Source organism: Carassius gibelio, chromosome A9, assembly GCF_023724105.1.
Source record: "Carassius gibelio isolate Cgi1373 ecotype wild population from Czech Republic chromosome A9, carGib1.2-hapl.c, whole genome shotgun sequence".
NCBI classification, from domain to species: Eukaryota; Metazoa; Chordata; class Actinopteri; order Cypriniformes; family Cyprinidae; genus Carassius; species Carassius gibelio.
This window is the reverse complement of record NC_068379.1, coordinates 28965093-28988029: the sequence shown is the minus strand read 5'-3', so window position 1 is coordinate 28988029 and position 22937 is coordinate 28965093. Positions and strand designations below refer to the sequence as shown.

General features: G+C 39.2%; 1 protein-coding gene across 1 annotated transcript in view; it reads left to right on the top strand.

Moving 5' to 3' along the window:
• Positions 1–22937, top strand: part of LOC128020106 (double-stranded RNA-specific editase 1) — a 124476-nt gene that overhangs the window by 33176 nt on the left and 68363 nt on the right. Inside the window, exon 2 of the mRNA XM_052606721.1 lies at positions 6648–6729. The gene's annotated coding sequence lies outside the window, so the exon portion shown is untranslated. The remainder of the gene's footprint in view (positions 1–6647; positions 6730–22937) is intronic.

Sequence of the window (22937 nt, the reverse complement as noted above, 5' to 3'; positions counted from 1 at the left end):
CTGCAATCCATTTACAACACCGGACCCCATCGCTCCCACTTTAGGTCAGATTATAGTTGTTCAGTGGTGAAGGCTTCTAGATTACCCCATGAATTCATTCATCTGCTGATGTAAAGGTTGGTAAGCTCTGTCTGGACAGTGAGACTGCAGTAATGTCCATCACTGGAGCCGCCGGGATGGTCTCTATAAACATATACTAGAAACAGCATAGCAGTCAAGCCCAGGCCGGAGAATCAATGGAGTTGCAGACTGCAAATGATGGGCTCTCAAGGGATGAGATGCTCATTCGGATGATCTGCGGTAATGAGTTTGGGAGCGTTTCTGTTGTGTTGAGTCACTGATAGGCCAAGACCTCATTTTTCTCTCTCACACTGACAGCGATTGAATAGCCTAAATTGGTGTCATTAGTGTCTCACAGTCTGCACTTGCATTGGTAGTTGCTGCTCATTTCCATGAAGTTAAGAAAATGACTGACTTCTGGCTGATTTGTCAGTGAGTCACTATTCATTAATTAGTAAATTTATTAATTTATTAATAGTTTACCTATAATTAATAATATAGTTTAATTTGATAATATTATTTGACAATATTTTGACAATAATTGAAAAAGTTTAGTTATTTCAGTCGCAGCAGTAGTTTTTTCTTATTAAAATATTAATTTATGTACGTTTGCATGTACAGTATGTATTAATCTATTTATGTAAGTGTTTTATGACAGACTGTTATTGTTTGACGGGTGCCTTTGTTATTGTTTGAAGGTTTCATAGGCAGCTTAAATGGCTGCTTGGAAGCACACTGCATTGTGGTCATAGATAATTTACTAGAATAGCTTGTTATGTTTTCGTAATGTAACTGATTCTTAGCAATATGTAATTTGCTGCCACTCTGAAGGGAGGGATTAAGACTGACTGCTTGTCTTGGTAGGGTTCATTCTGAGTGCCATGCTTAACGTAATTGCACGTTATCACGCAAAAGAAGCTTCGAGGAACCACCTCTATTCCTCTGCCACCTTTTTTTCCTTAAAGAGAGTAATACGTCACATTCAAACAAAACGCCAGTGTTTCTTTTTAGTCATTTCCATTTCACAGTTGGAAGCTTGCTGCCCTGTTGTCTACAAATGTGGAGCCGTTCTGAACGTGACACTGGCTAATCACTTTTTCGTTACAAATGATGTTTAGAATCCATTTGACTGTGATCGGACTGATTTACTTGGTGTGAGGCCATTTTGCTTGTATATATGGGTTTATTTATTTGTTGTTTTGTTCTATTTATTTATTTGTTCACTGATTTGTTTTATTTGTTTGTTTTAATTTGTAAATTATTTATTGGTTTATATTTTTGTTTACGTTTTTCGATTGTTTGCCGCTTTATTTATTCATTTATTTAATTTATTTATTTTATTTATCCTTTTTATGTATGATTTTTATTATAATTGTTTACTTTTGTTTGATTTATTAAATGTTATTTATTGATGATACTTTTATTTAGATATTATATTATTATTAGTAGTCATCTCTTTGTTGATTCTTTCAGTCTTTGAATCTTTGTAGATGATTACATTTATTTGATTTTAGTTGATCTTTTTCTGTTAAGCCAGGGCTTCTTCGTTTAGGTTTATTGTCTTCTGAAATTAAGTTCTCCTTATACGTAATACCACCCTGTTTGCCTCTACATCAATAAATAACATTTAAATCAAACAAAAGTAAACTATTATACAAAAATAAAAAAAAATAAAAAGGTTAAATGCAAAATAAATAAATAAAATGATAAATAAAGTGACAATCAAAACCACAAACTTATCCAAATCACACAGCTTTAGCTCCCTTTCTATGAGAAATCCTAAATCCCACACCTCTTAGCATGTGTCTTTTTAATAAATCACTTTAGGTCCCTTTAATGACTCGTGTTTACTTCAGTGTGGAGTTTGTCAGATCTTTTTAAGACCCCCATTCCTGGTGGTACATTATCGCTCCCCCTGCTGATTAACAGGTTCAGACTTTTCGCTGAAGCCAATTTGGGTGACAGAGCTGTTACTTGATCCTCCCCAAAATAGAGACAGCCTGAGCGAGATGAATTTTAATTAAGCCTATGCTCAATTAGACGCCACAAATGGCCGCCTTGGCATGAATATGAAATTGCCCTCAGCCTCATAGATCATCAGCTACAACAATCAGAATTGATCTTCCTCATTACCAAAGGTTCAGGCACAGATCAAAGGCTTGATGCTTCTCAAACAGTCATCAGTACTCAGTGAATCCAAGCCGTTGTCCCCCAGCCATGATGTCATTGATTCCCCATTCCATCCGCGGGAAAAAAAGACCAATGCATTAGCAGCATGCAGAGGGACCGTTTACATCTGACTGAAATATAATTTTGACAGCGAGATCCTGTCAGATTTCCCCTTGCCATTGTGCCGAAATTGTGCCCAGCCGAAACTGTCCCCCTGGCCCCGGGCCTGCAGCTCTGGGAAAATTGAGTGCACTCCTGCAGAATTCAATATGACATGCTGGAAATAATGGGCTCCTGTCACACAGATATCCATCAGACAGCCCCAGACCCTTGTAGACATTCATGTGCAATAAATAATAAATCATGTTTGGACGATATTAATAAGGTCGCTTGAGAGATGGCCATTGATTTGGTGACTGCACAGTTTTCTAGCTGGAGTAGAGTGCTGACGTCTCAGATTGCCGCTACAGAAAAAAATGATCAGATTTCCTTACAGGTCTTAGGTGCTTTGAAACAGATGACTGTTTGTTACCTTTAAAGGGTTAGTTCACTTACAAATGAAAATGTCACCACTTAATCACCCTCATGCTGTTTCACACCTGTGTGATTTGTTTTCTTTTTTGGAAGAATGTTCCTAAAACTTTTTTTGCAGTTGCTATGAATGAGGACTGGTAGTCGCAAACAAATCAATAAATCAATAATAATAATAATAAATTAATTAAATAAAAAAATAAATTGTGTGTATTATTATAAAAATAGTTTGTACAGCTCATTTTAATACAGCTCAAAAAGACTGGTGTTATATTTTTTGAACAAACCCCTCTGTAAAAACCTTCAGAATTTAGATAGGAAGTGGAGATTTTGGACTCATTTTGAGAAAACTTTTTGTAATTAACATCTACAGACGGTAATAGATACTGTGCAATAAAATAAACACTTAAAGTACATTTAGGGTATTTTCCACTAGTCTGGAACAACGCATTATGAAAAGCTAAATAGCACAGAATCTCGAAGCTGACCTCTGTGTGTGTGTGTCTGTATTGCCTTCCCTTAAAAGGATCATTAGCAGATAAAGGCATTACTTGTTTAAATGCAAATTGCCCACGGTGTTTACGTTAATGAGGAGGACGATGATGATGATCTTTTCACAGTGCCACATGAGAGAGCGTGGTAATTGTGTGAGCCGTTTTAGTATGCAGAGGCAGTGATGCTGTGGACCTCGTTGTTTCCTTTAAGCAGGCGACTGTTGGCTGTGTTTCTGCTGAGTCGGCTGCTCTTCTTTGGTGCTTTTGGACTCATTAGGCCTGTAACGTCTCAATTCTGTCTTCTCTACAGAGCTGTACTGACATCGCCCATATTTTACCTCCTGAAATGCAACACAAAATTGATGCGTGGTGGGTTAAGAAGCTAACTGACTGACATCGCACTTTTTTTGTTGATGGAGTTGGTCGAATCTGAAGCAGATTTTGCTGTTGTTTTAACAATAAGGGACTGGAAACCACACAAGCACACTCTTAGGGGCTTTTGGTAGCACATAGTTCATTTTTATTTCTGGGAAAACATTTTTAATACGTCTGCTGAACTTAGAGCGCATTTGACTGCAGGAGTATTTATATTATCAGATATTTATTCGGTCAGGCGGGAACTAAATTGCACAATCTCATGCATTCCTGTGTAAGACCGGAAAAACTGCTGATTCGCTGGATGTTATTAGCAATTTATTAATTTTTTTTTGTTATGAAGCATGCAGAGTATTTCAGGACGAAAGCACATTCTGCTGAGCTGATGTGAATGGCAGACTCTGTGGTTTTTAGGACCGACTGACCACATGGGTGAATACAGTGTCAGTGCGGACCATAGTCTGAGATTACTCTGCTACTGCTCTCTCAAATGTCTAAAAGAGAGTTAACTCTGAAAAGTTAACTCTGGTGAAATGTGCCACATGTTAACTTAGATGGAGTTGAGTAGGTCTGGGTAATTTACTATTTCAAATTTAAAGAAATAGTTCACCCAGAAATGGACATACTGTTATCACATGCATTATTCGCTTGCTGAGAAGTATTGGGCAGTAATTTGGGAAGGGCAGCTGCTAAACCAATTATTTCCTTTCTAAGTTGACGTTTTCACAAAAAGTTGTCTATGTGGAAAACCAGGCCTTTTAAGTTTAGCTTTGCTGTGATGCATAAACGCAGAAAATAAAGCTGCCTTGCTTTCTTTCTTTTTTTCTTTTCACTTAACACTCCAACACCTTTTTTGGCACTCAGTAATACTGGGTATTTATCATTGAACATTTAATTTACTTACAATAATTATTTTGATCATTTATAAAAATAAGTAGTCTTGTAAATATCACAGTCATCTTAATTCACTTTTAAGTTCCATAATGATTTTATTAAATCACATGTAACAGCTTTTTTAATTTTTTAAAGGGTGTTTTCAATGGGAAGGTAAAAATAAAGAAACATGGTACTCATTTTATTAAAGTTTTCTTTTTATCTATAATTTTATATTATTTGTGATATTTGTTATTTAAATAAATATGATTATTATTATAGTGCTATTTTAGCAGCATTGAAATCTGTTTGTCTACAGACCGTTTGGTTCAAATCGAAACAATATTTTTTCTCAATATTGCCCAGCTCTAGTTTTGCTATTTAACTGCCACACAACTGGTCATATAATAGATCTTAATTTAAGAAAAAACATCCGCTAGTGAAAAAGAGCAGGTAATAAAAGGCATCGGATGGAAGTAATGTTTCTGAAAGGAGGTATATTTACAGTCTCCATACACCTGTCTTTCTTTTTCCTAAGCTGCCTAATTGAAGTATGTTGTCACTCTCCTTTGGCGGGATATGCTTCCTATTTTTAGACCTCAATTTCAGGGCGGCTGTGATGTCATCTATTTTGAAACCTCTATTGAATTTTCTTTCCTTAGCACTCGGGGCTGTATTTATGATAAAGAGGGGCAGTCACTCTTTTGACAGCATTTCTTTATGACACAGATGCTCAGGGTGAACCAGTTTTCACTATGAACTACAGTCAGGGGCTTTGAAAGATTGCAGTCTGCTTTGTAAAACACATCTCATGCCGAGAAGTCTATTGCCAGGAAGAACTCAACCTTGATGCTTATGCAGTGACATAAAGTGAGATAAAATTATCAAAACATGCCCTATTTAGTGCCACTTGAAAGATATGCCACCTGATGTTTCTGTAAGTCTGCTTGATAAGAAGTCCTATCTATGCTAGATGATGTTTCAAGTTGACTTTAAATATTAATATTATAATATAATCAAGAAATTAATGTCACCAACTTGTCAGTGCACACAGGCATGCACACGTGCGCTCACACACACACACGTTTGTTTTTGTGAAAAGTGGGGACATCCCATAGGTGTAATGGTTTTTATACTGTACAAACTGTATATTCTATCGCCCTTCACCAACCCTAACCCTAACCCTCACTGGAAACTTTGTGCATTTTTACTTTCTCAAAAAAACTAATTCTGTATGATTTATAAGCGTTTTGAAAAATGGGGACATGGGTTATGTCCTCATAAGTCACCCTCTCCTTGTCATACCCATATCATTATACAAAGTTGTGTCCCGATATGTCACAAAAACAAGAGCACACACACACACACACACACACACACACATATACTGCATATACATACATGCATATGTACACACACACAATAGCTGTTTTCCTGAAAATAATGCATGTGTGTGAGTCTTGAAATATAAATCTTTTTTCACCCTAAACTTCAGAATGGAAGTTTATCATGGTCTCCACAAAAATATGAAGCAGCATGTGATCGTGTGACACTGAAGAAAATTCAGCTTTTCTGTCACAGCTGATTTATATTTGAATATCTTTTCAATTCAAATCATTCCAATTTAAAATTGTAATAATATTTCTCAATAATATGTGTTTTGGAGCATAAAAAAATTGTGATTTTAAAAAAACATAAAAAACGTAAATGCAGCTTTCAAAAACGTGTAGAAATTAACAAACAAACTTTTAAATGCTAGAGTATGTATACCTGTGTGTCTGTAATGTCATCTTGTATATACTATAAGTGTGTGTGTGTGTGTGTGTGTGTGTGTGTGTGTGTGTGTGTGTGTGTGTGTGTGTGTGTGTGTGTGTGTGTGTGTGTGTGTGTGTGTGTGTGTGTGTGTGTGTGTGTGTGTGTAATAACTGAAGCTTACTTATACATTCCCTAGAGGTTTTTAATCAGTGATTTTTTTCAAGTGTAAATAAAGAATACAATGTGTGACATCTGAGTTTGAGGGAATTTCTCCATTTATGGTGCTCATTTCTCTCATGAGACCTCTCAGTTTAGATTTGCTCTTAGGATCAGGATCGGAGAGAACCACTTTAGCTTTGGCCTGATGTTTTATTCACATTTGTGTTTCAGGAGGAAGTGGAGACTCACAGCAGGAAGAGCTTGTTCAAGGCTGTAAGAGATTGGAGCAACATCCGCTGCTTTTCAATAGCAGGTAAGTGAATCTGCAGTGAAACGCGCTCAAACACAGAGATTGTTCACATGCAGTGAAATGAAAGAAAGATAGAAGACTGATGGTAGGATGCAGCAAAATAAATCTTGTGCAAACAAACTGTTGCTTTGTGCCTGTTGCTGATATGTAGGGTTTCTCCAAGGGCTTTATAGGAGCTGCAGGCAAAAGTGCTTAGTCATATACTATATGTATATGTGTATGTATAAGACCATTGCAGTGATGTAGTGTGTTTTTGTTCAGTGTCATGTCCCCTTCTTGTCTTATGATTCACAGTTGAGAGACTGTTAAGGCAGATTTATCAGTGTCTGCTGACCTCAGCAAAATTTCTGTGAATCTATTCAGAATGTTAGTTTTGTTTAGTGTAATTCATGAATCATTGACATTATGGTTCAGTTGGTTCAGTCCTTGTGTGGCATATTCGGTAAGATTGTGCAATCTCTTTTGCTCACCAGGCTGCATTTACTTGTTAAAAACATGCAGTAAAAACGATATTTTTATTACAATTTTATAAAATTGTTTTCTAGTTTAGTTTTTTTATTCAGTGTAATTTATTTCTGAACTCACAAACACTTTTTTGGATAATTTTTTATTAAAAACATTTGAATTGTATTAAATATGCTATAATAATAATAATAATAATAATAATAACAATAATAATCTTTATTTATTATATATTATGTTCAGATAAAGTAATGCCCTGGTTTTTCTTTTTGGCAATACATCACCCAGTCACAGTAGGTTCTCTGATTTAAATTGTGGAAGAGCAATGGAAAATTACATTTAATTCTCCTGGTAATATGACCCAGCTTTTTAAGAATTTAAGAGTTTCATTAATTTATTTAACAAAGGGGATATAAATATAGCCTTTGTAAAAGGTTTCCATGACTTGCCAGAAGAGACATACGGCAGTTTCAGAGATGAAATTACACAGGCATGGATTAATTTACCTCTCACTTTTCAACTCTGATGATGTGCGTTAAGTTCTGTTATTGACGCCAGTTACCATTCAGACTTTATACACTTTAAGGCTGGATAATGACACTGATTTACCTAATTAGTTGATAAAACAGGGTTTCTGTGGGTCTTACATTTTATTAAATTCTTAAAGTCTGAAATTTAGTTGAGGACATAAAGTCTTAAATGGTACAATTCTTAATTATGATTTCAAGAGGTCTTAAATTTGGGGATGGAAAGACAAAAACTGCTATTGTAGCTTAATGTGTGGATTAAACTTCAAAAGCTGCTGTGTGGCTTTGTGTACTGCTGTTGCCAGGGAAACTATATATTTCAGCCATTCCATAAGTGCCACCTGCTGGCAGAGAATGAATTTACATTTTCAATAAGCCGGTCTGCTGTTTTTGTTCAGACCAATGTGAAAATGTGACACACAATAAAATAATACAATATAAAAATTAAGACAGTAAAATACATTTATATGTTATTTAATTCATATTATGATTGATTTAGTAATTCTTGTTTAAATTAATACAGTAATTGATTCTTTTGACTCTAGGCTGAAAAGTTAATATATAGTGGGCGCAATCCTGTGCAACTGATTGTAACAGGATTTAACAGGACACACGCTTCAAATATTTAGAACATTTTTTTCAAATGCTCTAAAACGCTTGGATTAACAGATCAATCTTGGGATGTTAAGAATCAATACCGGATTATACAAAAAAAAGAAAAAAAGAAAAGTAATATACTTTCATTAGCTGCACACTTGAAAGCGGTTTAGCTTTTACTGTGTCCTCTCAGGTCTTACATCATTTCTCTGCTATTTTAAGGCGATTAATAGAGCAGGGGCTTTTCGTTCCTTCTGTCAAAGTCAAAACCGGAGCTGATTTTATTATGATCCACTCTGCATCTCACCAAGAAGCCTGTCAGCGTTCAGTGTGTTCATTCAGGCTGATGGAACGGCTTTTTAAAGCTTGCATTGTTTGAGAGCCGTTTCTACAGTCTCTGCGCTTGTTTCAGAGACTTAACAAACCTTGGGGCTTTGCATGTCCCTGGTGAAAAGAGCCTCTTGTTTTTAGAAGTAAGCCATCTAAAGACATGGGTGCCTGGGGTCTGGAGCCTTCTGTGATTCCGGGCCCTTCGAGGATTCTTTCATTTGCTTCGAGGAATTAAGAGTCGACAGCCTTAAGACTGCGACGGGGGCTCATGGGAGCAGCGGGGTGGAGAGAGCAGATGAACACCTGCTCGCTGCTGCTCTGCAGGTGATGCCAGAGAGACGCTGTGCAGGGAAGAGACTGCAGGCAAGCTGAGATCTCTCATCAAGGGCATTCATTCTCCACCACTAAATAAGATTAATGAAAGTGTCTAATCTGTCTCTTTTTTCGGTCTCATTCTCACCATCCCATACACAGGTGTGTGGTGTAACTAAAACTGTGTGTATCATGGTATGAGTAACTTTGTCACAGCAGCCGTACTTTAAACAATATACTTATTTTCAATGAAAATTCCTTAAAAAGATTAATTTATTGAATAATCTCATAGTAATGCATACGAATGAAATATTTTACACAAACAAGGTCATCTTATTTTATTAGCTTCTAATTTTAGATTGTATATATTGGGGACCATATTGGGTATTAGCCAATACATTTTGGTCCGTTTTGTTTAAATAAAATGATCTGTGTGTATATGGAACAATATACGTTCTCTGATATTGAATATTTAATTTTTCCTTCTTAATTCATTACATTTATTTAATTTCCCATACTTTTAAAATGTTCAATTACTTTTTGCATCACCTAGCACTTACTTGAAGTTAATATTTCATCATCGTGCACTATTTAATATTTAAATATCCAGTTATTTAATAACACTAATAACACTGGTTTCCTTTTTTCTTTTCTTTTCTAAATGAAATCTTGGCCAGATTTTTTTTTTCTAGCTATTTATTATCTGGAACATACTGGACAAAAATCACACTGGACAATTTATTTATTTATTTTTAAATCTTCGTCTAATTTATGTTTAACTGTTTCCAACTCTAAATTGGTGGATGAGCCACAAAAGTAGCCAATAGTAAATAACCAAATGTCAGTTCAATTCTTCATCAGTATGCAGTGACTAGAAACACATTTTGCCTTAAAGAAGTGTTATGTCATCTCTTTATTTACTTTGTTTCTTCACATTGTTTTCGAATTGTCACTTGTTTTTTTTTTTTTTTTAAAATGTATTATTGACAAGAATATGCACTGAACCTTTTAAAATAACTGTCCCATGCTGATGTATAAATGTCCACAGTAAGTCAAAGATGCACAGACATTTCTATCCTGTTTCACATCTAATAAGGCTAACTTTTTTTTTGCTAAAGTCTGAGTTTTGTACAACTTACTTAGCTGTGCTGTGACTGCACATTGATCAGAGATGAGTATACAGTAGTCACTCCCTGTAGACCTTATTATAAATCTATGCCCTGCTTTCCCAAATTCTCATCAAAGAGCTTTTGGAGGAAGTTCTGGCCAGACTCCTAATGATCCGATACCTGGATCAGAGCCAGACCACTATAGAAAGCAACAGTGTGGTTCAGGATTTTCATATCCTAACCATTTTATTCGTAGAGAAAGTATATCATTCTCGCTGAACCAAGACTGCTGAAAAAGTGTGCACTCACTGTTTGGCTCTTATTGATGTTTGTTGCATCACCCACAGATCCTCTCCTTCCCTACCAGTCGCTGACATCAATATAGTTTCAGTCGTCCTGTTCGCTGCCCTCCTGCTTTTCCTCTCCGCTGATAGAGAGATGCAGGACTGCAGTGCAACGTCATGCATTTTGACATTACAAATGCAGATCTGGAACTTCTGCAGCAGCTAACCAAATCACATAGAGATGAATCTTCTTGTGCCGGTGTCCTTTTTTTGTAGAACAGCAATATATCCTTTCACAGCGATATTAAAATCTCTCTTTTATTTCATATGTGGGTAGTGAGGCGTTAAATTCTATAATGGTACAGTACTTTATATAAGTCAGAACCGGCAGTGTCGAATAAAGCATTCATCGATCATTTTCATGAGGAAACGGCTTCTCGCTGTGTGATACAGGTTGAGACTAGAAGGGGGCTGCAGGTCTTCATGGTCTTGTCTCAATCTGAGCAAGACTTTTTAAATCAGTTTTTGTTTCACTCTGTGCACAGGCATGAAATAAGATGAACAGAGTTCCTTTTAGCACAGATGTGTTAAAACATTTGTAGACTGCAAAAATCTGTTTCTTTTTTTGTTTCAGAGTGATTGCCGTTTTCTGTTAAAATAAACAAAAGCAAGAGAAACTTTAAAAATAAGCATTACAGCAAAGAATATGTGACACTAGAGTACAAAACTAGTCATAAGGGTCAATTTTTTTGAAATTGAGATTTATGCATCATCTAGAAGCTATAAATAAGCTTTCCATTGATGTATGATTTGTTAGGATCGGACCATATTTGCCAGAGATGCAACTATTTGAAAATCTCGAATCGGAGTGTGCAAAAAAATCTAAATATGGAGAAAATCCCCTTTGAAGTTGTCCAGGTGAATTCTTAGCAATGCATATTACTAATCGAAAATTAAGTTTTGATATATTTACTGAAGGAAATTTACAAAAAAATATTTTCATGGAGCATGACCTTTACTTAATATCATAATGACTTTTGGCATAAAAGAAAAATCAATAATTTGTACCAATGTCACAATGTATTTTTGGCTGTTGCTACAAATATACCCCAGCGACTTAAGACTGCTTTTATTGTCCAGATTCACATATAGTTTATATATGCTATTTATTAATGTCATTTTACTAATATAACTTTCAGTTATAAAAAAAAAAACATAAATATGTCATTTAAAAACAAATATGAAACTGTATTTATGTGTGTATGCATATATTTTAAATATATTTCTAAATCATATTTATTAATATATTTATTTACTAATTATATAATATTATATATAGCTGTCTCTCTCTGTGTATATTAGTAAGTAATACATAAAATGATATATTAGTGAATATTTATTTACTAACAAATATTCTGGATATCACAAATTTATAAATGATAAATGTTATTTATTTCATCTTTTATTCAGTGATATATTTTTTTAAATAAATAAATATATATTTAATAAATAACTGAAACTGATATCCTAAAAGAACCAGTTTGATTATTAGAAGTATCAGTGAAATTTACTATTTTTCAATTATTTTGAATAATAGTAAATTGATCAAAACTGAAAATAACACAAAAAAAGTATTTGAAAATTTAAAAAAAAAAAAAAAAACGCCAAACTGTCTTTGAATTATATAGAACAAACTGTCTTCAAAACTATAGCTGATAAATAAAAAGTACGGCGCCGGATTCATGTGATCAAAAGAAGCTTTGAACTTGATTCTCTGTTCTGTATAAATTATTTTCATTGGCGTAGATGGATATGCAAACTGGGTGGCCAATATTTATCTGCAGCATAACTTACTCTGTTTAATTGTCTGAATTGCAGCCATGCTGACATTCTGCTGTGAAAATGAGTGGTGTGATATAATGATGGAATTAAATGTTGTCTTTTTCCTTTAGCGTCATTTATTTTCATTATTGGCGTGACACATGGGAAGTCTCTGGGTTCAGTCTGGGTCCTGTGGGAGCGGGAGCGTGGAGTTTGACTTCATTATTGAATTTGCTGTCAATATAAATAAGTGCAGAGAAATCTAACGGCAGCTGATGTCCTATCTTCTCCCATAACACAAATCAGAGCTGAAGCCCCGGAGGTTTGGATCTGTCCTGATAACGCTTCACCTCTGCAGACTCGTCAATAGTGCCAATTATGTAGATGTGTGGGTTTTTTGGGGGTTTTTTTTGTCATGTGGCCCTGGTGGTGCATGGAAAACCCAATACATGTCCTCTCTGTGATGTTAACCATCTGAGGGCCTCTATTTTAATCTAAAGTTTGCCAGATAATCCTCCATTTGTTGTTTAAGACATCTGACGGAGCTTTAACAAAACTCTAGAAGATCCCATATCAAAAAAGTGTGGATTTTGGGAAAGAGGCTTGTTGAATCGGTTGAAACATTTTTTTTCTGTTTGGCAGAGAAGTCGCATGCGGTCAATGATATTGCAGATCTTTACCCGGGGAGCGTGGTCTTATCTGGAATATTCAGTGCAGATGTGTTTGATGACATGAACACTGTCGCTTTCTGAGGCGGTGGTATCTGATCTGCTTGTGTCGGAGAAGCTGAATCTGTGCTGCGGCGGACTGGCTGATTGGGATCCAGAGCGCTGCGTTTTCATGAAAATTAGAATATCACAAAAACAACATGCCAATAAATGAAAATAATCAAGAAAGTAGTTGTATCCACTGGGAAAGCCACTCTGGCTCTTTTATTAATAAATGAGTTGTGGTTTAGAAGTATTCAGTCACATGACTTTATGAAGAATATTTCCATGATAGGTCATGCACATCTGTTCTTATAGAAGATTGTTTTGTTTTTATCCACCTTAGTTAAGCATGTAAAGTATATGTAACAGTTTGGGAAGGTACTTTTTTTAATTTGTAATTGTGACGGTTGGGTTATGGGAAAAACACAAGGAGAAGGTAGGATCCAATTGCAGGTGAGGTTTATTGCACAAACAGGTTAAATACAAAATAAAACTGTCTAGAGAGACAAACCAAACAAAAAGGGAACCGGATGAAACAGATAAGAATGCGAATGAACAAGAAGGTAACGAGAAGACTCACAAGACAAGCACAACTCACACATAGGGTAAGGACTCCATAAAGACGACAGCTCTATATAGGGAGACTAATGACTAAGGATAGTCAACACCTGTGCGATTTAATTGGAGTGCAATTACTGTGACGACATGACCAGACAAGCGGAATTAAAGTGCCTATGGTGAAGTGCCTAAGGAGAAGTGCGCTCACTAGGGGACACCCAGGAAACAGAGACTGATAGCGTGACATTACCCCCTCCCCTACGGAGCAGCTACCAGATGCTCCACCTGAAACCCCGGAAAACCCAACAGAAAAAGAGGTAGGAGGGAGGTGAAGCGGAGGCGGACTAGGGGGAGGGATGGAGGGTCAGAAAACAGAGACAAACAACCAGGTGAAAAGGAGAGACAAAGACAGGACAACCAGGTAAAATGGAAGAAAAGCATCGGACACCGCCTCGGCCTTGGGCACCGCCTCGGCCACCACTTCGGTCTCGGCCTCTGGAACAGCATCGGCATCAGCCTCTGGAACAGCATCGGCCTCGGCATCGGGCACCGCGTCGGCCTCCGCCTCGGCATCGGGCACCGCGTCGGCCTCTGGAACAGCATCGGCATCGGGCACCGCCTCGGCATCGGGCACCGCCTCGGGAACTGCATTGGGCACCGCCTCGGGAACAGCATCGGGCACCACCTCGGGCACCGCCTCGGCCTCGGGAACAGCATCGGCCTCGGGAACAGCATCGAGCTCCGCCTCGGCATCGGGCACCGCCTCGGCCACCACTTCGGTCTCGGCCTCTGGAAGAGCATCGGGCACCGCCTCGGCCACCACTTCGGTCTCGGCCTCTGGAACAGCATCGGGCTCCGCCTCGGCATCGGGCACCGCATCGGCCTCTGGAACAGCATCGGGCACCGCGTCGGCCACCACTTCGGTCTCGGCCTCTGGAAGAGCATCGGGCACCGCCTCGGCATCGGCCTCGGGAACAGCATCGGCCTCGGGAACAGCATCGGCAACCGCGTCGGCCTCTGGAACAGCATCGGGCACCGCCTCGGCATCGGGCACCGCCTCGGGAACTGCATCGGGCACCGCCTCGGGAACTGCATCGGGCACCGCCTCGGGAACTGCATCGGGCACTGCCTCGGCCACCACTTCGGTCTCGGCCTCTGGAAGAGCATCGGGCACCGCCTCGGCATTGGCCTCTGGAACAGCCTCGGGAACAGCATCGGCCTCGGGAACAGCATCGGGCTCCGCCTCGGCATCGGGCACCGCGTCGGCCTCTGGAACAGCATCGGGCACCGCCTCGGCATCGGGCACCGCCTCGGCATCGGGCACCGCCTCGGCATCGGGCACCGCCTCGGCATCGGGCACCGCCTCGGGAACTGCATCGGGCACCGCCTCGGGAACTGCATCGGGCACCGCCTCGGGAACTGCATCGGGCACCGCCTCGGGAACTGCATCGGGCCCCGCCTCGGTCTCCGGAACCGCAACGGACACCGCCTCGGCTTCGGGCCCCGCCTCGGCCTCCGGAAAAGCATCGGACACCGCCTCGGCCTTGGGCACCGCCTCGGCCACCACTTCGGTCTCGGCCTCTGGAACAGCATCGGGCACCGCCTCGGCATCAGCCTCTGGAACAGCATCGGCCTCCGCCTCGGCATCGGGCACCGCGTCGGCCTCCGCCTCGGCATCGGGCACCGCGTCGGCCTCTGGAACAGCATCGGCATCGGGCACCGCCTCGGCATCGGGCACCGCCTCGGCATCGGGCACCGCCTCGGCATCGGGCACCGCCTCGGGAACTGCATTGGGCACCGCCTCGGGAACAGCATCGGGCACCACCTCGGGCACCGCCTCGGCCTCGGGAACAGCCTCGGGCACTGCCTCGGGAACAGCATCGGCCTCGGGAACAGCATCAGCCTCGGGAACAGCATCGAGCTCCGCCTCGGCATCGGGCACCGCCTCGGCATCGGGCACCGCCTCGGCATCGGGCACCGCCTCGGCATCGGGCACCGCCTCGGGAACTGCATCGGGCACCGCCTCGGGAACTGCATCGGGCACCAGGAACAGCCTCGGCATCGGCCTCTGGAACAGCATCGGGCACCGCCTCGGCATTGGGCACCACCTCGGGCACCGCCTCGGCATCGGGAACAGCCTCGGGCTCCGCCTCGGCATCGGGAACAGCCTCGGGCACCGCGTCGGCCTCTGGAACAGCATCGGGCTCCGCCTCGGCATCAGGCACAGCATCGGGCACCGCCTTGGCATCGGGCATCGGCCTCTGGAACAGCATCGGCATCGGCCTCTGGAACAGCATCGAGCTCCGCCTCGGGAACTGCATCGGGCTCCGCCTCGGGAACTGCATCGGGCTCCGCCTCGGGAACTGCCTCGGCCTCTGGGACTTTCTCCAGGCCTTGAGGGACGGTCGACGCCTGTCTCCTCCTCCTCCGTCCTCCACGATGGCGAGTCGGCGGCACCTTGTCTGGAGACTCAGGCGTTGAGTCGTCCATCTTAAGCTGTGGCTCTGGGCTGGCGACCATCCTGTGCTGTGGTGCTAGGCTGGTGGCCATCTTGTGCTGTGGCGCTGGGCAGGTGGCAGTCTTGTCTGGAAACTCAGGTGTGGTTGTTGCATCCCACTGAGCACGATGGTGCAGGTATTTGGTAAACCCCCAAAAGTCCAGGATCTCTAACCCCTTCATCTCCCATTGAGGTAAAGGATCATCCAGGCAATTATTAAACAAATCTTTTAGTGCTGCATCATTGTAACCTAACCCGACTGCCAAAGTCCAAAACACTTGCGCCAGGCCACCCACCTCGCTTCCCTTTTGATGAAGGGTGGTTAAGTTCCGGAATCTCTCCCTCCGTTCCTCCATGGTGGCTGGGGAACAGATTCGAAATCTCACACCGCTGGATCTAGGCAAGATGGAGTCCTTCTGTGACGGTTGGGTTATGGGAAAAACACAAGGAGAAGGTAGGATCCAATTGCAGGTGAGGTTTATTGCACAAACAGGTTAAATACAAAATAAAACTGTCTAGAGAGACAAACCAAACAAAAAGGGAACCGGATGAAACAGATAAGAATGCGAATGAACAAGAAGGTAACGAGAAGACTCACAAGACAAGCACAACTCACACATAGGGTAAGGACTCCATAAAGACGACAGAGAAAGACAGCTCTATATAGGGAGACTAATGACTAAGGATAGTCAACACCTGTGCGATTTAATTGGAGTGCAATTACTGTGACGACATGACCAGACAAGCGGAATTAAAGTGCCTATGGTGAAGTGCCTAAGGAGAAGTGCGCTCACTAGGGGACACCCAGGAAACAGAGACTGATAGCGTGACAGTAATGTTTTGTATTTTTTTAGGAGTACTTTTATTCAGAAGGATTTATTAAATTGATCAAAAGTGACATTAAAGGTTTCCGTTTCATTAAAAAAATCCTAATAGCATATTAAAATGATTTCTGAATGATCATGACAAATTCAGCTTTGCCACTGACGGAATAAATTACATTTTTAAATATATCCGAATTGTCATTTAATTGTTTCTGTCCATTTTAAGGTTAAGATAAAACATTTTATTATTTGTGTTATGATGCCTAGAGTAATGTAGCATTTAAATTATTTGTTTTTTAGTGTTTTGTCATTTTCTTTTCTTTAAAAAAAAAATATATAGCATGTATTTAATTTATTAGTCTTTTATTGGTTTTCAGAAATAACTTTAAAAAGGAATTAAAAGGCTTCTCAGTATTTAAGTAATGGTATTTGTTTTTTCTTCTTTATAATACGAGGTTTTCCACTTAAAATTCCAATTTGGAAAACTGAAGAACTCTCTGTTAATGCTACAGAGCAGCTGCTGTTGTCTTTGTAACTTTGATTTTACTATTTCTTTTTAGGAAAGACGTTTAGGTGCAACATGCCCGTGTCACTAGTGCAAACCCGCTGGTTTCACATCTGTGCACTAAATGGAATCAGCATGTTTTTTGATGCTTTATAGGGTTTTGGGGCACATATGTGTGCTGGTATGGGGCTAGAGAAGGGCTGTTATGACCCAGAGCTGTTTAGACTGTCCTCTGACCCACAATGCCGTCAGCCTGTGAATCAGCCCTTTCCTGGCTGGTGGGCAGACCCTACGTGGCATCAAACATCAGAGCCGCAGGTCCACAGAAGTCATTTCCACTAAGCTGAGAAAAGATCCCGGCCGTGTCTCATAAGGGCCTGAAGATGTTCACTCAAACCAATGCTAGGGTTCGGTTCTGAATTATGTAAATCAAACCGTTCCTCTTCCAAATCGACTTTGATTTGAACCAGATTTTAGCACTTTATCTTTAGTAGCAGCAGCAGTTGTAGTAATTAACTACTAATAATAGTAATATTTTTTTATCTCCATTTTTTTGGGTTGTTTTTGTTTGTTTATTTACCCTCCACATTAGCCTGTCAGACTTTCATGCATGCACACTGTTTTTATGAGGTTAGATATCTCCGAATAGCTCTAAATTAACTTCTCGTCCATTAAATCGGCCGTGCAAATGAACAGCTGTTTTGTTCACGCCATTGCTGAGCAGAATCGCATCAGATTGTTAATGCTCACGCTTGCCTGTTTGTAATCAGTAACGCCTTTTTATATAAAGTGAATAGCAATGCATTCTGCTGCAGTGATTTCATCAGGCCGTTTGGCAGTGAGATTAGATGTTGGAGGAAACTGTTGGTGTAATGAGAGCAGGAGCTGTCCGTGTCCGTGTCCGTGTCCTCTCTGCACCTGCAGCCTGTAGGGATTCAGCATCAACATGCTGGAGATACGACAGTCCTATGAGCTGGGTTCCTGTTTCTCATTCACTGTTTTTTGGGGGGTTTTCACAGCAGTTTATTTGGAGTTAGTTGAAAGATAAAGCACTTTGGAAAACATTTCTCGTATGTTTCTGACACTCAGGTGCAATTGTTTGTCTGGGCTGGTATGTTTAAGATTAAAGTCAATACTATCAGTTTTCTTTCCTGTCTTGAAACATTTCTTATTCAAACAGCAAACTGGGGAGATATCGGGATATTTTCTTTTTTTTTTTTGTCTTTGTTTTTGTTCAGCCAGTAGCCTTTAATTTGACAACACTTGACAGTAAGCAATCAAAACTTTTGTGCCGGTCACTTCCATCACATCCAATTGTTGGTTGAGAAAGAAAATAAGTATGAGCATTAGCACAAACAAAAACTCACAGATACATTTTTTTTGACCAATATTTATTTAATTACTTACTTAAATATTAATTTCTTTACATATTTATATACTTATATGTATGTGCATATACACATTTTAATATATATATATATATATATATATATATATATATATATATATATGTGTGTTCTTCCCCTATTTAATTATTGACTTAAATATTTATTGACTTATTTATTTCCCTTATTAAAATAAATAAGTAAATAAAACATATTTACTTATATGTGCTCATTCTCACATACGCATGCACCCATACAATTTTCTTATAAGTATTTATTAATTTTTATATATATCAGTCATATTATATAATTACTGAGATGGATGGATAGATTTACCTATTTATTTGTATTTTTATTTTGTTATAATATTTATTTGTGTATTTATTTTTATTTGTTTATATGCCATTTCTCGAAGGTGTTTTATGTATTTTCATATTGCTTTTGCATTGTTTACTTGTTACGCTACACACAGAAGTTGTTTAAAAAGATTATTGGTTTAATGTCTGCTTAATAATTTACTGTCCTATAGTTTTTTAGATTTACTGGTTTGATTTTAGGATTAGTTTCAGGCATTTTTCATGAGAAAAAAAGCTGTAATGTGAAGTCCAGCACATGTTGAGCTCAGCAGGAGCTCTGATCCTGATTGTGTTTTTGGGTTGGACTCATCTCTTGTGTCCCAATGGCCTGATTCCATCATAGCTGTGGGCCATATGGCTCAGTCATCTTTTCCGTCTGTGCGGCAGGCGATAGTTTCCACCGCCCATCCATCATATATTGATCCGAGTGCAGATAATGAGTCTGTGAAACCCAGACAGATCGCATGTGACCCGTCAGACGGGGAAATTAGAGTGACAGTGTCATCTTGCATAATAGTAGCGTTATCTTACCTCACGTGCTGTTCATTTAGACTGCGTTCCGTCTCTCAGATACTCGTGTGAAGTTAGGAAGCTCAGATTCGATTCAAGCTCGTAGTGTTGGAGTTTGATCAGACATTGAATGATAAATGAGGACATTACAGGTCTGATGGTGCTTTTGTTTCTCACACAGAATCTGCTCCCACAGAACTCATTAGAGATTCTATATTGAATTTAAACACCTGTTATTCCTGAAGTTCTACTCATTCACGGCTCTTGCTTGTTTCTTTCAATATTAAATATTTAATATGTGGTTGTACTTTCAATTTGAGTTCAGAATTGTACAGTTTCCACATCAGTGCATCATGAATATTACTGATACCTAATGTTTTCAGCCATTTATATAATTAGCTGTATGGGATAAATGGGATAGATAAATATTTACTGTTATATGTTGCTTATTTCAAATAATTCAGTTTACAATCAGTTTACAACACCTTCGTTAGATTAAACCAACATTCTGGGTAAAATGATTATTGGTGTTCAATTTCTGCATACAATATCAGCACCAGATTTGATCTTATCATAATTCCTTGCTTTAATTCTATGCATAGTTATTTGCATGCATCCAGAGTGCATGTCCTTTCCGTAAACTTACATCTAGACTATTATAATAACTGCAAATCCCAATTCCATCCAAATCAGTACATGAAATCACAAACGCCCTGTTAATAATTATAGCTCAGACGTCGTTTAGTGAACTAATCCTGTCCGAATAGTGCTATTCTCTCTAATAGTATTCCTTAAAGCTGTTTCATCTTATCTCTCAGAGAGGCACAGGAGAGCGTCCCAGAGGGCTGAGATCTGGAAATGCAGAGACAGGTTGATTTAATGCGTCTCATGCTGCCTTACAGAGACTGGGAATGGAAGACACTGTCACTATAGCTGAACATCATTTCTCTATCACGCTGTCTGTCGTACCCTTCTCCTCTTTGCAGTGACATTGGTTTGAGGTCTGAATGTTAGTGCATGGAGCCCAACATAACCCTCGATGGATTAGAGGCTGCATGGTTGGAAAGATATTTATTTCCCCCCCCGACTCCCCTTTTTTGGATCAATGCAGCCAATTTTGAAAGTCTGCTACACATCGGTGTAGAAAGCCAGCCAGTGCCTTGTTCTGCTTGATATGTTGTGTAGTAAGTCCTCTTGTGGCAATTTCTCTGAACATAGAGTCAGTGCTGAATAAGTCCTGAGGCATCCACTGCTCATTCGCAAATAACAAGATGTCCTGTTTTGGAAATGAATATGTGTTTGGATACTTTCTGGTGTTTGGAAGGGGCTTTAACGCAAATACATGTGCAGTCACATGACCGAATTAGCCTATAGGCAGCGTCCTTGTTCACGGTGTTGCGCATGATAAAAAGTGTGTAAAACTGTAAATTAAAACTGTATGTGTGTTGCATGCTTGTTGCATCTTTTGCTTTGAAGAATTACAAATTCAAAAAAACGGGAAAACAAAATGTATGTAAAATTATTTGCTAGAAATATTTTTTCATTAAATTTTCCATTTTCATGAGTCATTTTTGTCAGTATTTTTCAGTAGTCAAGTTTACTTTGCAGATTTTTCTTTTTGAATATATGACTACTGAAAAATACTAGATTTTTCAAATAATTATAGAAATATATTTATGAATTAAGTTTACTTAGCATTTTTTTTTCTTTTTGAAAATATAATTGATAAATTTATTTTTATCATTATTACAAAAAAAGAAAAAAGAAAAACAATCTTCATTAAATGTTTTTTGTCAGTACTTTTCACAATTCTGTATTTTCAAAGCGAAACATTGCAAAGAAATGTTAACATTTCAAACAAATAATTAAATTTAAATGAAATGTGTCTGTGATGCATACTTGTTGCATATTTTCTTTTTTTATTACAAATTAATATTAAAATGTAAAACAAAGTATTATATATCAGTATTTGCTGGAATTTTTTATTGAATATAACATTTTCTTAAAATGATTACATTTATATGCATGCTTCTTGCATATTTTCTTTGGAGAAAAAACAAATGATTAGTTCTCAATATTAAGGTAGACAATATGGTTTGGAGAAACACTCTCATTTATTTGCAGATGTCACTTGATATATATCCAATGCAACTGAAACCATATCTATATTTTAAGAGTCTAAACATGTCCAAATACACATTGGGGTCACTGAATATAGCAATTCAAGCATTTGTCATGTTGGCTGCTTCAAACATGTCCCTTCTGATGCACAGCGTGGTGTTTAGATCTGCACATCAAATCATACGCCTCAAAAGAACCTCACTGGAAAGGTAATCGCTGCTGCCTGCTGGTTCATGAATGGCTTGCTTGCTAGGTTTAAAGAAGTGAAGGTGAAAGCAAAGTATCTCATATGTCATAGAGCAGCAGGCCAGCCACGAGGTAGGTGTCCTCCTCAAGAGGATGGGCGTCCTATAGAGAACCATCATGCTCTGCTCTTCAGTACACCACTTCATTTTCTGAATAAGGGCAGAAAGCAAGGATAGTTCAGCCAAGCGCTGAGTTATTTGACAGAATGCAGTGCTCCGCAGGAAAGCCAAGGCAATCTGTTTCTCTGGGACCTCTGTCAGCCCAATATAATCTCTATATGCAGGACACGCAGTCTATTCTTGATTTTTCGCTTCTCGTTCATTTATTTTCATGGGACTAATGCAATATTTGTGATGTAGTTTTCACTTAATGATATTGTCTGTTGAAATTCTGCTTGTGGGAACTAATCTATGTGTGTTTATCTCGTTACAACTTCTTTTTTTTTAATGCTGAACATTTTGATGCAGTACAAAAATGGAGGCAGTACAGCAATTTTAAAGTGTGCTGCTGTTAAGTGTGTGAAGGCCAGTGTTTTTTTCCTTAATGTTGCATTTGCATGACTAAGTTGTGCCAGATGTGCACAGTCTTCTTGCGAAAAAAAAATCTCCAGGAAGATTTTATAGCAGAAATGTCTTGCTTTAAAGAGTCCAGTGTTCTTGTATAAACCCAGAAAGTTAGCACATCTGTGTGGTGCGGCTAACACGGAACCACATGCGCTGTTTGCGCTCAGTGGATACTTTTTTGCATGCAAAAAGTATTCTCGCAGTTTCGTAAATTTACAGTTGAACCCCTGATGTCACATGGATTATTTTACTGACCTCCTTGTTACGTTTCTGGATGTTGATGGTGTAAGTTCCCTTGCTGTCTCTGGGAGGGTCAGAGAGCTGTCAGAATGCATCAAAAATATCTTCATTTGTGTTCAGATGATGAACAGAGGTCTTACAGGTTTGGAACAACATGAGGGTGAGTAATTAATGACAGAATTTTCATTTTTGGGTGAACTTTCCCTTTAATGCTGCATTTGCATTAAGTTCTGCCAGATGTGCGCATTTGTCTA